The sequence below is a fragment of the Phodopus roborovskii genome, unplaced genomic scaffold (genome assembly GCF_943737965.1).
Source record: "Phodopus roborovskii unplaced genomic scaffold, PHOROB, whole genome shotgun sequence".
Classification (NCBI taxonomy): domain Eukaryota; kingdom Metazoa; phylum Chordata; class Mammalia; order Rodentia; family Cricetidae; genus Phodopus; species Phodopus roborovskii.
Genome location: NW_026126418.1, coordinates 26,328,988 through 26,344,569, shown reverse-complemented (window position 1 = coordinate 26,344,569; position 15,582 = coordinate 26,328,988).

Here is a 15,582-nt window from a genome sequence, read left to right as displayed (position 1 = left end):
CTGATTTCTGCTGCTATTCTGACATGTGTCTATCTCTGTCCTTTTGAGTGTTTTGTATGGATACTAAGAAAGGGGCTATAAGGCAAATGTCATCATTTATTTTTTAACTGTTATGCCATTTAATGATCCATTATACATATACATATACTTTACATATATGTATACATACATATATGTTCATGGCAGGCCCAGAAAATTATATAGTTTCCTAACTTTATTCTTTCTCTTCCTAAACTGTTTCTCTTTAAATAACTAATTTTTTAACCACTGTAGTTCAAATGTTGCTTCGCCCCTCTGCAATTCACAGGAAATCTTTTTTTTTTTTTCCCAATGTAATAGTTCTGAGGGAGACAGTTGAGTATTGTAGAGGTATTAATGTTGCTTGTCACTCTCTCAGAAGTGGGTTACTTCCTGAGGGACTAGGCTGGTTATTGTGAGGACAGATGATTTGAAGAGCAGGGCAGCAGCTCTGGCTTGCCACCCCCTCCTTCTCCAGTGGAACAATACAGAGTTTTAGCTCCATGCGGGGAACTTTTTGCCTCCAGAAGCAACCGGTAGATTTCTGTTTTCTAAATTATCCAGAGCCAGACATTCTGTCAAAACAACGGAAAATAGACTAAGACCACATATTTTTTTTCATTTTTTAAATTTAAATTTGAAACAAGGTTGTTTTTTTGCATGTCAATCCCAGTTCCCTTGCCCTCCCATCCTCCCCTAACAACCCTACCAAGCCGCAGCCCATCCCCTTTCTGCTTCCCAGGGAGGGTGAGGCCTTCCATGGGAAGTCTTCAAAGTCTGTCATATCATTTGGAGCAGGGCCTAGGCCCTCCCCCATGTGTCCAGGCTGAGAAAGTATCCCCTATATGGGATGGGCTCTCAAAGTCCTCTTAACTAACAAGCACATTCAAGTTGATCCTATGCTGGTTTCCTAGATGAAGGCTCTAGGATGGCATATAAGGTAGTCATCAATCTCATTATCTTGGAAGGGCATTAAAGATAGCTTCTCCACCATTGCTTGGATTCAACCTTGTACATCTCTGGGCATTTTCCCAGTGCTAGATTTCTCTTTATCAATAATGGCTCCTTCTATTATGGTATCTCTTTTCTTGTTCTCCACCATTCTTTCCCTGTCTCAATCTTCCTGTTTCCTCATGCCCACCTCTCCTCACCTCTTCTCCCTTTCTCTTTCTCCTAACTCCCTCTCCCTCCCTCCATGCTCCCAAATTTCTCTGGAGATCTCGTCCCTTCCCTTTCTCAGGGGAACCATGTATGTCTCTCTTAGGGTCCTCCTTGTTTCCTAGCTTTTCTGGCAGTGTGAATTGTAGTCTAGTAATCCTTTGCTCTATGTCTAAAATCCATATAGAAGTGAGTACATACTGTGTTTGTCTTATTGTAACTGGGTTACCTCACTCAGGACGGATTCTAGTTCCATCCATTTCCCTGCAAATTTCCGGATGCCATTGTGTTTTTCTGCTGAGTAGTTACTCCATTGTGTAAATGTACCACATTTTCTCCCTTCATTCTTCAGTTGAGAAGCATCTAGGTTGCCTCCAGGTTCTGGCTATTACAAATAATGCTGCTATGAACATAGTGGAACAGATGACCACATATCTTCTAATGAGGGAGAAGATCTATAAATTGCTTTAAATATTTTATTAAACACCATTCTGAGTAAAGCATAGACTGACTAATTTTCATCTGGAAAGTTTTTACCAAATATTATAAATAAAATGTAACCTAATTAAAAAAGAAGATGGATCAAATGAACAAAATTTGTTACATCAACTTGTCAGGTCTTCACTGGGACCTGAGAGCACAAACTTATATTTGGTCCTTTCTATCTTCCATAGCAGGGCTGCATAGCCACTATCATTTGCATGTCAGTAGATATCCTGGGCCATGTCTGCATCTTCACTTGATAGAGTTGATTCTTTTTTTAACACTTCCCAATCCCCATTGATGTAGCTTTTACTCTTCTTTTTGGAGCCTAAATACACCCTACAAAACTCCAGAGCTAGCCTGGCTTTTACAAAAAAAAGGGATAGATAAAAAATTACCTTGGGAAAAGTCATACAGAAGAGGGAAGGTGGTATGGGAAATGATTAAGGAAAGGGATAGATTCCATGTCATTTAAAAAGTTATTTTGCTGGATAGGGAGAGGAATAAAGTTCATGACAGTTCACCCAATGAACACACGGTTTTGAGTTGCCTTCTTTCTGTTCTCCAGGGACATCACCTGAGCTGCTCAAGTTTGGCATTCATTAGGTTCTCTCAACTGGTAAATTACAAAATCTTGTGGACAAATCCTTACCCTCTTTCTTTGAAAAGCAAGCATTGGAATATTTATTCTAGACTTAGGAGTTGGTACATTTATGTTGGATCCTAGCTCTGTAGCATGTACAAGCTGTGTGTCCTTAAATAATTCATTCAGTGTATTTGACCTTCAGTCTCTTGTTTGTAAAACAGACATAATAGTGCCAAGAGCTGTGAGATCCTAACAAAACAACATGATAAATCATCTTGAAAATATAAACATTTATGCTAATGCAAACATTTTTAATGTGAATGCTCATTTTTTCCCCTCAAGTTCAATGTTTGAAAATACATTTAATACCATCCTAGGCAGAATTGGTTCTTCTTTTCAAGGATTGCATTATCCATCTCTGATACTAACATAGGGTCATTCTGCAATGTTTCCTTCTAAGTATTCACTATGTCCTGCCTGCTGATTCTTTGTCATTTTGGAGATGCCCAGGTCTTTCCATTTCCTTTGATTCTATGTCTGTTTCTTAACAGAATTTCTATTGCCTCCTAGAATGGAGGCAATGCAGGCAGACTTATCATTCCTGCCAGATAGTTCCCAAACAGCCACACAGAAACTTAATATTAATTATAAATGCTTGGCTTGTAGCTCAGGTTTATTACTAACTAGCTCTTACAACTTAAATCAATCCATTTAAAAAACAATCTACCATATGGTGCTACCTCTCTTTCATCTTGCACCTCCTGTTTCTTCTTTATGTCTGGCTGGGGACTCCACTGACTTTGTCCTCCTTCCTGGCATTCTTTCTGCCCCCCAAATCCTACCTAGCCATCACCCAATCAGCTTTTTATTAACAATAAGAACAATACATATTTACAGTGCATAAAGATTGTTCTACATCAATGCACCTTTCACATTACTGTTCAACTTACCCACCAAAACCATGGGCCTTACTGTCTTGTATCTCCTATAGACTCTTGAAATGCTTTCTCCAATTAAAGTAAAAGTTCCCTGAACAGGCTGAATTCATAGTTCAAACATGTTTTGCCTTAAATCTTCAAACAGTGCTCTGTTATCATTTCTCTGGGGCTCTCCACACTTCCATTCATCTATAGATAACATGCCCAGTGAGTGCTGGAGCTAAGGGCCTGAGACCACTGGGAATGCTGAACTGGGAGTTGCTAAAAGGCAGCACCATCTTCATGGAGCCAATTTCTTATAAAAAAAAAATCCCAGGTTTACCTACTTTCCAAATTTTGTTCACGAGTGATTCATAATTTTAATTTATTTTGCAAACTGTTTCTTGGATAACATAGAATTAAAATTCTTCTGAAATAAGTAGAGACAGCAAAACACAGAACAAAACTATTCATACAAGCCATCGCTTAAATACATGCATGTGTATGTGCATGTATGCCCACACACGTACACATACTCCTCTAACACACTGTAGTTTGCTTCTCCTAGTAGTAATAAAATTAACTCTGGGCTACAGTGTTAAGAAATATCTTTTTCTTTTTCTTTTCTTTTCTTTTTTTTTTTTTTCTGTTTTGGTAAGCCAATACAGCTTAGGACTAAAAGGAAGATTAGAACTTATGAATATATTAAATAGATGTGTGTTAACTTGATTTTATAACAATGAAAGTCTGACTCCTTCTATACCAATGTTTTATGTTTTTCACAAATCTTTCATTAATGTCTTTTATAAATTGTGAATTTGTTGTTGCTTTTGTTAAAGCCTATTATTCTAAAATTTACTGCATTTTGACAAACCATTATTAAACATATTTTGGATCCCCCTGCCATTTTTTCTGTCTTGTGTCACTGTTACATTTACTTCAGAGAAAGTTCTAGAAATATCTACAGACAAGAATAGTGCCTTTCTAGAGATAAAGCAAAAGACTGTCTGCCCAAGCATCCTGAAGTTTCCAAGCTATCAGCAGTGTCCATGTGTGGCTGTAACCCAAGGTCTCAAGTTTGTTAACAGGATGATGATTGCCTCTTACTTATTGCATATTATCATTAACATGTGTGCCCTGTGTCCTCCTGCTTGGTTGCAGAGGAACTAAACAAAAAAAACATCTTTTGCAGCCTCCACTACAAGGCATCAGATGGTACCTACTCTCTCCATGGGTCTGCTCAAACTTTAGCTTGTCATCTTAAAGCCCTTTAAAGGGAAGGATTTAACTAATTATTATATCCTAACTAATTACAAATTTTATGTTATCAGGGGAGAAGTTTTTGGAAAATTTTCAAGTATTTAAATATTTCTGTACTGAGAAATTTCCAGATAGTAAACGTAGTGTCCATGAAATTTTCCTTTCTTCTCTTTTGCATTCATACATCCCTCTCTCCCTTTTCTTAAGTATATATCAAAGGTCACTTTTGTAAGGAGTAAGGTTTTTTCCTCCTGCCACCTGGTTTTGTCCCACCACTGCACCAGCCCCAAATAATGCACAGAGATTCTGTATTAGATATAACGCTGTTGGCCAGGTACTAGTTTCTTATCGGCTAGCTCTGTCTTAAGTATTAACCCATTTCTGCTGATCTATGTATTTTCACGTGGTCTTCTATTATCAGGGAGCCGGCTGGCATTCTCCTGACTCTCCATGTTGACTCATCCTTATTACTTCCTCTTTCCTCATTCTCTCCTAGTACCTCCTATCTTCTTTTCCTATTGGCCAACAGTGCTTTATTCATTAACCAGTCTGATAAACATATTTACAGAATGACATCTCCCATCACACTTTGGTCAGTATTATCATGAAAATATATTACTCCTGAATTATCGACCATTTATGGGTGTCACAAAGTTTATACAAATTTGGTAGTGGTTATTAGGTCCTCGGGAAATGATATAGTATACAGTGTTGGTATGCAACAGATAATCTCCCCTCCATTATTCGTAAGTGTGTGTGTGTGTGTGTGTTATGAAATGGATAAATGTCTCTAATCATCAGATACAATGCTCCTAACTATATTCTTAGGATTTCAAAACTCAAACTAATAGGCAGGGAAAGTACTCCTTATTACAATATCAGTGCTTAAAGAAAACCACTTATGGCCTCCCTGAGTTCCAGGGCAGTAGCAGAAGTGAGTCCACACATCTGAGCTGTGAACAGTGCATGCAGATAGAGTTCTTTCAGATTCCAACAGCTTGTTTCTCACTAACTTTAAGGCAGGGAAATAGATGGTAGAGAAAATGATTTTCAGTGGGTCATTTAAAGTCCTCAGGGTGGGTTTTCTCTCAACTGAGTGAGAATATAAATTGGTCACAGGAGCGTTCTAAATCACTGTTGGCTGGACTCACTTGTGCTGCACGAGCCCCATGCTAGCTGTGAGGCACAAGCTCCTGATTAGGTAGTCTGAATGTTCCTTTGGGAAGAAAGGGAAGTATGTCTTCCTGGAATCTTATTATTCCTTATCTCCTAGGGCATTGTGCATACAGTAAAGGCCTATACACTGCACCTATAAAGATAACTGTGTTAGCATTGCAGAACACAGTTAGCAGATCTATGCGATTGGGACCTCTAAGGGGTTTTTGTACTTTGGATTCTTTTCATTTCTCCAAAATCACAATTCACTAATGAAACTACCTGGTAAAAGTTTGAATAGAAGTCCCATTAAGCAGACAATCTATAGCTGCTGGAAAGAATTTCATCCAATGCACATCAGAGTCTTGAGGAGGTGGCGCCTCCTTGCTGTTCTGCTCTTGTAACAGCTGTTGCTTGGTTTGAGACTTGTAGAATTTTCTGTTTGTCTTCTGTTTAGCCTAATAATCAGTGTTAGTAGTAATTTTCTCACATACTATAAGTTCCTATGAAGATTCCAGCACATTCTCCAAATAATACTTTCATAATAGGGCCACTTTTGTAGGCCATCAAATATTTTTCATTTATCTGTACAGGTTGAGAAGAGAGACAACAAAGGGTGTTAAAATAAGTATTGCAACTGTTAATTTCATCATTTGGGTGACTGAGCTGGGAGAGTATCATGTTCAAGCAGGGTACTGACCAGTTTATAATGAGATTCTTTGACTTAAAACAAACATAAAAGGACAAAAAGAAAGGAGGAATGGGGAAAGCTGGTCAGGAGAGAGGGAGAATGAAGATAAAGGAAGATAGCTAGATTAACACTTGGTCCACAGAGCTGAGCTGGTTCTCCATTGTCTCTGAAGAGGCAGGTTAGGGTGAAACAGGAGTTTTGAGAATCGTAAGATCTTTTCCTAGTCTCATTGAGCAAGGCAACTTGGAAAAATTATAGAGCTTTTTTTATACATTGATGTCTATTGTAAAAAAAATGAATTTAAAAAAGTTATGAATCACAGAATAGCTATCTTTTTAAGCATAGCTCTTCCCCCTCCCTCACCATGTAGTGAAGTAGTCACGTTGACCCAGTGTAAATCTTAGAACAAGGAACCTCCTTAATTTGTACTGTATTTTTCTACAAGATGACACATTTCAGAAACCTCAAAGGCAGGAAGCAGACCGGAAAGCTGAGCAGTTTATTTGGTGTTACACCGGGAGAGTACAACAAGCTACAGCTCCCAGGTGTTAACACTCGCCCAGAACTAGCTGTTTCTGGTGAGTGTTAAAGCTTCTATTTGATTCGTGTAAGGAAACTATTTTCAAGCTGCCAAGCAGAAGCATTTGCATCCAGACACATAAAAGTCCTAAGTGGCCTTCTGGTTGTAAGATTATGACAGAAGGATGAGAACGCGAAGCTGCAGGCAGTGGGATTGGAGCTGTGATTGGCTTGTTCTGAGGGCTGCATAACGTGAGATAGATGCCTGGTTATTAAAATCTGTTATCTGCTATGATTGCCACAGTTTGTCGAGCTGAATTAAAATTATGGTTTCCCCCATTTGTTTAAGGGTCTTCCCTTCAAGGATCAGAAGTAGCCCTTTTTTTTATGAAAGGAAGAAAAAAAAATAATAAAGACCCAATCATTCGACATTCATGTGTTTAATTCAAATTACCATCAACTAGCAAATGTTTTCATTTTCTCTTGTTTCACAAAAAAATAGTAATCATTTGATAGAAACATAAATAAATTCTAGTAAAATTTTGCATAAATAGCCAATAGATGAAATTATCAGGATAAATACAAACAACATCCACTTACTCATCAAAAATAAATTTATTTTTTGTATGAATGGCTTCCACATTTGCTATAAATTAAAAGCATTTTAATCAGACACAGTAATTTTTTTTTAAACTTTCAGTGTGATATTCTCTTGTGATTCTGTTAATTCAGTATAGACCTTAAAAAAGATGTTTCCATTTTGTCACAGGCTGGGAGATTAAAGGTAATGTTAACAACGTTATTCTTTGTTCGCAGAACATTCACATGTCTCCTTCTGACAAGTTACCAAGAGATATGTCTCCCCCAGAGACAATCAGTGATGTGATTCTTGGTGATGAGGTACACTCACCAGGGTTCCCCTTACTGTTCCCATGTGTGGTGATGTGATATCTGAACTATTTGTTTGTTCTGCTATAAGATAGCATTAGCAAATGTAATATGAGCAGATCATTCCTGCAAAGAAATATTTGTAGAAGTGCTTTCAAAGGACCACGCAACCCACAGTTGCTACCAAGGCACCAGGCTGCACTGAAAACTGCTTCTAAAACTAGGTGGACTAAAATGCCATCCTAACAGCCAGTTAAAGTGTGTTAACTTATTATGTACCTGATCCCAGATTCGAAATCATGAATAATTTTATTTGAGCAGATCATATATGTGTGCACTTCCTGGAAAATAGAAGCCATCATGTCACAAGGGACATGAAAACTATTTCAGTTTAAGAAAAAAGCTGCCCTCTTGTATTCACACTGTTCAAGAAAGAACTTTTCATGTACCAAATGTACCTTCTCCTACCTTAAAAAGTTTAAAACATATATTACTTTTCTGCAATAAACTTGACACTACACTTCACAGCACCTGGATGCCAACAGGCTTAAATGTGAAGCCAAACTAGTCTTGCTTTCAGTACACTGGTGATAAATTTTCTATAAAATAGAAAAAACCTAGAGTATAGATAATTTAGTATATGCATATACAGGTGATGTTTGTGGCATGCTATGACTTTCATACATCCAATGAAGGATAATATTGTTTCATTAAATACTTCACTATAATTTTTATTATCATTTAGTCTAGTAACTCTCCAAAAGCATACCACACTATCTGATGTTTGCCAATGGATGGTGACACATAACTGTCCTAAGTTGGTCAAAGGTGAATGAGAAATCTCTGAAAGGAGAAGGCAACCGGAATTCAGCCCAGTTTCAGAAGAACGCAGAAATGTGGCTTTTGGATGTATTTTAATACTTTCATTATTTTGTGTTATTTAGTGGTGTGATAATTTAGTAAATAGGGAGCAATTTATTGAAGACACTCCAGAGATGTGAAAGACTTATTACATCTCTGGAAAGAGTGTACAGCATTCTCAATATAATGATGATACCCAACAGTTCCAATGAAGTTGATTTACTACTTAACACACAGTCAAAACAGCATGGTAGTGGTTCAGATAACAGTTTGTGGCAACTTGATTTATGCTAATCAAGTGAGTTGTGTGTTTTCTTGACACATAAATGAAGTACACATTTTAAAAAAATTACTTAAAAAATAGCTATTTAAAATATTATTCATTGGTATGAAAGCTAACAGACATTTCACATTTATATTAAATTGATGACATATAGTTGTCTCTGAAGAGACATGTTTATAATCATTCATCATTGTAACAAAAAGTTCATATTTCTAATTTTATTAAAAAATTGTGTGTATACCAGATATTAGAAGTAGAATAAGAAATACAAGGCAAATGAGACTACTGGGAAGAGGAAAAACATTATATAAAAAATAATTTCATTATTCATTTTTCTTAAAATGTAGTTCCAAAAGAATACTATATACCAAGTATAGTACTAGGCATTTAAAACACAAAGTTGAACACATAACTGTGCATTACTTAACAAACTTAACTTCATTATGAAGATAATTTGCCATCCAGAAATACTTAGGAAAACTTCCAAACCTGAGATGATCAGAAGAACATGTTGTCTGTAATATGAAGAACACAGTGTGTACCTGCTTGGGAAGGAGAAGCAATAAACTAGTTTGTGGGCATACTAAGGACGAAAAGTGTATTGTCAACTAAGACATGGATCTCTGGGCATGCTCTGTTGATATGGAGGTAGCTGCCTGTCTTAGATGACAGAGAAGCTGTGAAAAGATTAGACATTGAGTGGAGTGTGGTTGGGTAAGCAGAGGCTACACTAAAAACTCATAAGCCATGCCAAAGAAGCCAAGATTGAGTTTCCATGTTGTGAGGCATTACAGAAGACTTGTAAATAAGGCTGGGGCATTTAAATAGTCAAACTTGTGATAGGGACACTCAGGGTTATGAAAAGCCATGGGTTTGCCTGCCACCATCCTTAAAGACTTTCAGCTACTGAGTGTCTCTCCTTCCTATCAACAGGGTTGGAACATACCTGCTTTACACACCTGATAATAGAGAAAACACCACTAGGTAAAAAATAATGCCAAAATGTCTCCACAGACAATTTGGTCTTTGATTTATATCTGTCACTTAGAAAATTCCCCTTAAACTATCAGAAAAAAAGTTTTCAAAAGCCAGGAGGTCTTCATTCTTCATAACTAGCAAATCCCAGACCCATCCATGAATCTAGTTAAATGTCTATTTTTCTGTTGCCAAACAGCCTGACTCTCCTGAAATCTGTGTTGTCTCCAATCCCTTTTTGTATTTAAACCTTTGCCTAAGAGTACAAGATTCCATTTCAGTTTTTAATGCTTACCAGTACTGAGGTGATTCCTCATGCATCCTCTGTCATCATGATCACATTTGTCTTTTTAATAAAGCAAGAAAGACCTGAGTGGTTTTAAAATAGATGAACTTAAAACTTATACTCCATAGATGACAAACACAGAGGTTATACTATTAAATTGAATTAAAAAACCCAAGGAGGATGATAAGCCAGTAGGATGCCAAAGTAAAATGGAACTAAATTAAGTCTGCTCCTGTGGGGGGGGAAGAATATTTAACTAATATTAAAATAAGTAGAACCAAACTTAGCCTAGATGAATTCCCTATGAGAGATGATTGAATAGGACTTGAGTACAAGCTTGTATTGGACTCTGTTGGTCTTTTGAAGTTAACTGTTAACATAGCATTATCTCAAATAAAATAAAAGTAGAGAAAGAAGGGAACCAGATTTGAGAGTTAGATTATTACGTTGTGTTTAGTGCTGGTCTGGAGCTTGTCTAATTTTAGGATAATTAACTTGAGTTCCAACATGATCCCTTCAGCATCTGCAGATCTGCTTTTGTGTCTGTAGCCATGTCTCAGTTGTCTCAACCCATCACTGCTGGGGGTGGGGGTGGGGATTGATTTTACAAAGTTCACAGCTTTCTTAATTAACCCTGATGTGGGACAATCTGAAGACAGATTCTACACAGACTTCCAGATTTTTCTATGTGACCCACATTTTATGTGCAACGGCAACTTACTCTTTTTTCCTAGGTCACTTCTGTGTTCTCAACCATGTTTCTTAGAAGTTACTTCCTAATTAAATTATATTCAAATCTCTTAGGATTAATGTCTAGTTTTAGGTGTAACCTAAAACAAGTGTTTATAAGAGTGTATTGCCATCAATAACCTTGCAATGTAAATCGCGAGCATTGAAAAGAACCCTGAAGAATAATCTCTTTGTCCTCTGCTCATACAATGTGCAATGTGCCCCATGGGGAGGAGGAATGAATTCTTTAAGATCTGTGTCATGTGAAGCTCAGGAGAAGAAAAAGTGTCCACTCTGGGTGAGGCAGGAAAAGTGAGGCCTTCTAGAAGGGCCAGACAAGGGGATAGTATTCTTTGAGTAGTTGATAATTGAGGGAGGTTTCTCATGAAGCAGGGCTTCCTTGCAGGGTTACGGACTGCTGTAGATCAGTAAAGGGCAGAGAATATCTCATGAGTAGGGAGAGACAGAGCAATAAAGAGGAAGATTCCTAGTTCAAGTGGGTAACCAAGGATAACTGAAATGTGAAGCAGGGCACACAGAATATTAAAAGTAGATTTTACTCTGTCCAGTGCTCAGCTCCAAACCTCATTAGAGGCAGAGGTGCTTAGAAAAGCTGGTGTTCAGTACAAAGCACACAAGTCATATTCTGCAAAACACAAGGGCAGATGTGTTCCTTGAAGCTATAAACACTGGGGTTGGGGGGTAGGGGGGTAACATGAGGACAACATCTTCATTAGCCCATGTCTTCTTTTGTTCCTACGGTGCATAATAACCATACTGAAGCTTATATAACAGCCCATGTCCTGAGAGTAATTTCTGTAATTACAAGTAAATATGACCTGTGATCCTATTATTGTGAAACTAATTATGTTCAGTGATTCCTTAAATTCTCGGGAAGACTTCATTTCCTCCTCACGGTGACAAAATACCTAACAGAAGCAACTCAAAGGGTTTATTTTGGCTTATAGTCTGGAATACAGTCCGTTGGGACATGGAAAAAGGTGGTGGCAGGGGCTGCCTCATGGTGATAATTTTGTGGCATCCAGCAGATTTGGAAGCAAACAGAGTTGGGCCAGAAGTAGGGTTGGATGAGATAAACCCCGAAGCCCCTAATCCCCAGGCTTGGCACCTACCTCTTAAAGCTCAGCTCTACCTCCTAGAAATTTCTCCATTTTCCCAATCAGCATCACCAGCTGGGGATGTTGTGTTCAAGCACAGGAGCTTCCAGAAGCTATTTCACATTAAAACTGGAATATATACTATTAGAGAAGTGTGGAGACAAACGTGGGGTACAGAGCAGAATTTAGTCCCTGTCATTAGAATACAAATCCAAGTCCGTAAAGCTAGCTCCATTTCTGCCTCAGAGAGCAGCCGTAAAACTACAGTAGAGCAGGCTTGATGCATTTGTTTTGTATGTATTATGTGCTGAGAACACTGGTACACTGCCACTTTTTTGACTTTTGTGAAAGTTCTTTGGTGGAAAGTGGAGCCATTTTAACAGCAGCTCTGCAGCTAGCCTGCTTTTTGTTGAGGAGTGTTTTAGAAGTCAGGCAGAAAAGAGGAAGTCCCACTGTTCCTGCAAGGTGGTGACAATTAAGAGATATTGCTACCTCTCTGTATCCAGCTGTGACAACCTCTCTACTCCTCCAGCTTCTCAACTCTGTGGTGTTCCTCTAAAGTGAAGAATTACAGGGGGGAAGGAAAGACAAAAGGAGAGTGAATGATATAGGATTTTTTTTTTTTTTTTTTTTTTTTTTTTTTGGTCCCTGGAGAAAGAAAGTGAGGTAAGGAAATGAAAACAGGGACCCAAGTGTGAAGAAAAAAACAAACAAACAAAAAAGCAAAAACCAACCCACACAAAAAATAAGAAACAGCTAGTATTTAAAGAGTGAGCCTTTTGCTTATGTAGGGATACTTATTTCTGATTTTCCCTGTGTGGCGAAACAACATATGATGTAGTCCCTTGGGGTAAAGGAAGTTGAAGGTATATTTTCAGAGCGACAGAGAAAGGTCTTGCATTGCCACTCCTGTTTGGCATTATCTTTTAAGTCAGAGAAGATAGAAGAAACAGTGTGTGTGGTATTTGCAAAGCTGGGGGGGGGGGGTGATAGGAGCGAGGGGGAGGTGGGAGTTCTAACTGCAGAATCCAGACCACAAGCTCTTTGCATTTCATTGTGACAAAACTGGAAGGATTTTATTAGTTAGGTGTTTATAAAGAAAAATTCAAATACACATTAAGGGATTTAAAAACCCTGATGAGGTCGTTACCTGCTGCATTATTTAGAACACTGGGGACTCTAACTGCTGCCCTTTTGTGTGCCAAGCTGCCACTGAGCAATGTTAGGGCTTAGGAATTTTTCCCTCAGGAGGAATAATGAGTGGATATCCTTTACCAAGACTAGTCCCTGAAGTGTATCTTCCCTGGCAGGGCATCCACAGGATGATTTTTTCACACATCATAGCAACCCAATAGAATAGCAGCAATGCTATTGTAAGTTGCTAAATGCTGTGACCTAATGAACGACAGCACGATAGCATAGGCCAGGCATGTGTATTCTGGCTAATTTTGACTAAGTGTTTGATTTGTGTGTCACACCTCCTCCTGCCTGAATGAAGAGAGAGAGAGAGAATGAGAGGAGAGGCACCAAATAGCATTACAACTCCGTGGTTATATGACATTTTTGCATAAAATGGAATGAAAATCAGATGCTTCATAATTACTGCTGTGGATTAGTAAATTTTATTATGCAATTAAAACATTAGCTACAACAAATACAAATATGTTGTGTGTTCTTAATTAGAGCACTTTGATAATCATTGTTCACTTGTGCATAAGTAGTTTACATACAGCTACAACCACTTTCTAAGATTTAAATTGATATAAAGGGATTGCAAACTTCAAGCCTGTTTTGTGTTTAAGTGGAAGATGTTAGGCAAATGAAATGCACAAAGGGAGGGGACTGCCACATGACCATCAGCGCAGTGCTCTGATGTCAAGGACCCTGACCTTAAGTTTGAGTGCTGTTGTGCTGTCTCTGCCACCTACCATGACACCTGCGCTCCTTTTCATCAGTCAAATGGGAATGCCCACAGGGATTCAAAACCTCCCTTCTCAGTTTGGAAGGACTGAATGTGTTGATCCATCTCAGCACATAGAATGGCACCTGACACACTTTGAATACTGCCACAGTGGCAGGGATCAATATAATTGTCATGAGAGCCATTGATCTAAATTATTAAGATAGATGTCCTTCATAAGCTTTCTCAAAAGACCTCCTTTAGAAAGACAGCACAACCAACAGAAACGATTGTTGTTGCTTTCAGAAACCTGAAACTAGTGATGTCAATTCAGCATGATGGGACAGACATCCACGAACACAGCATGGCAGGGCACATGTCCACCAACACAGCATGATGGGACAGTGGTGGTAGTAGAAGTGGCAGGAAACTGTTTCTTCCCTCCCCAACAAAGTTCATTATTTCTAACTCTACCTCAGGAAGAGGTTCTACTAGCTTCAGATTGAAAAGCATAAGTAGGCCAGACTTATCAGTAAGATATGTGGCAATGAGGCCACTTCTGTTGAATTCTCCTTGTAACACAACAAAGTGGCTGACCCAGAGCCTATTTTATTGCAGGAAAACCTATGACGTGGAGTCTGTCCCTGTTTTTCCTATAGTTGCTGAAAGTGTAGAAAGTCTGCTTCAGGGTTTCCAAGCACAGAGACATGTTCTGATCAGATTAGCAGAGCTTTGGGGTCAAAGCCCAGCTAAATATAAAATGACTATCTGCTTCTTAGGGGGTCATCATTGCTTCCTTATATGTTTGTCTCTCCACTCATCCTTTCTATGATAGGACTGGGAACTTCTGGATCCTTTCACCAAATCCTTCCATGACCATCTGTAACCCAACACAAACCATAACCCTAACTCATAAATGAGAAGCTAAGGGGAAATACAGTCCATGCTCACATGGCTGGATAGATGTATGACAGTGGAAGTATGGCTTGAAGACAAATTACCTGATCACCAGTTTAGTGTTCGAACATTAGGTACAATGGTTAAGTTAAAATAGACATGAAGAAAACACTAGCACTTTGGCAAATAAAAATTTTGAAGCATACCAGTATGCAATGTATTTTTATACCAAACAGAAACCTTAGCATGCTTTCTTCTTTCCTTCCAAAGTCCCTCTGAGAAAACACAATTTCTCTTAGCCATATATCCATGAAGCAATTACATGCTGCTCATAGAGTTTGTCTTTACATCTCAATTGGATAGAGCACATGCCATCAAATTTGTCTTGTTTCCCTAATTGATTTTGCAGTACTTCCATGTGAGCTTACTGTGGCACAGCTTCTACCCTCTTCTCCAGGGTGTCCTTAGGGGAACATTGAGTAAATTACTTTCTTTTTCTACTGTGCTTAATGATGCTGTAGTGTTCTGAAAGAGTTAATTCACCTCCAAGAGGTGAGCAGTTCTTCACCCAAGAACCAGGACTCTTACTGACCCAAAGAGGGTTGTAGCAATCTGGGCATATGGCCAATTAACCACATGCTGGCTCAGCAGACATTCAGTAGGTGTCCATGCCCCATTGAAAGTGACTCAACCATCAGAAGCAAGTGATGTGTCCAAATGTATCACGGATATCCTTAGGAATAGAAGTTAGGTTTACCTAATATAACCTGTTTAGTTTAATATTTGAGTTCTTGGGGTCCAATGTTTGTTCATAGATAGACCCAGAAATCCATGAGTCTACAAGTTAATTTTTCAATG